The following is a 552-nucleotide window of genomic DNA, read 5'->3' as shown; positions in this document are numbered from 1 at the left end:
TCTAAATTAGTTGGAAGAAACTAAAAGGTTACAAACCACATTTAAAAATCCTACTGAAAACAGACTGTCACCTTGGATGCTAGAAGAGATAATAGCACTAAACTGGAATGGCCCCACAGAATCCAGAATACACTTTTTAGCCAACAGACGCTCATTCTAGGTGATTCTGTAATTCCAAAGACACTCTAGGAGCCCCCAATCCTATAGCATCTCAATCGTTATGTGACTTGGCTGAGGTGTCTCTTCAAACAAGATTAACTATGTGAAAGGTGTCTTTCGGGAACTAAGGTCCAATTTTCTACTCAACTGATACTCAAATCTCTTGATAACCTGATATTCAACACATTCTTGAAATCAACAGAAACCTTTTAGTAAATTGTATTTTTGGATTTCCCCTTAAACCAGCCTGATCAATTAAAAAAACAAAAAAAAAGTATGGAGATGAGTTTTCATGCCTTTTAAAAAAACTGTATGAAGTCAACTAAGAACAGCCAGGATGAGTAAAGTGAGGCAAGACCCTGCCGGGTGTTGAGACATACATTAAAACAATGG

This window comes from Dama dama, chromosome 15 (assembly GCF_033118175.1).
Source record: "Dama dama isolate Ldn47 chromosome 15, ASM3311817v1, whole genome shotgun sequence".
NCBI classification, from domain to species: domain Eukaryota; kingdom Metazoa; phylum Chordata; class Mammalia; order Artiodactyla; family Cervidae; genus Dama; species Dama dama.
This window is presented reverse-complemented; position numbering follows the sequence as displayed.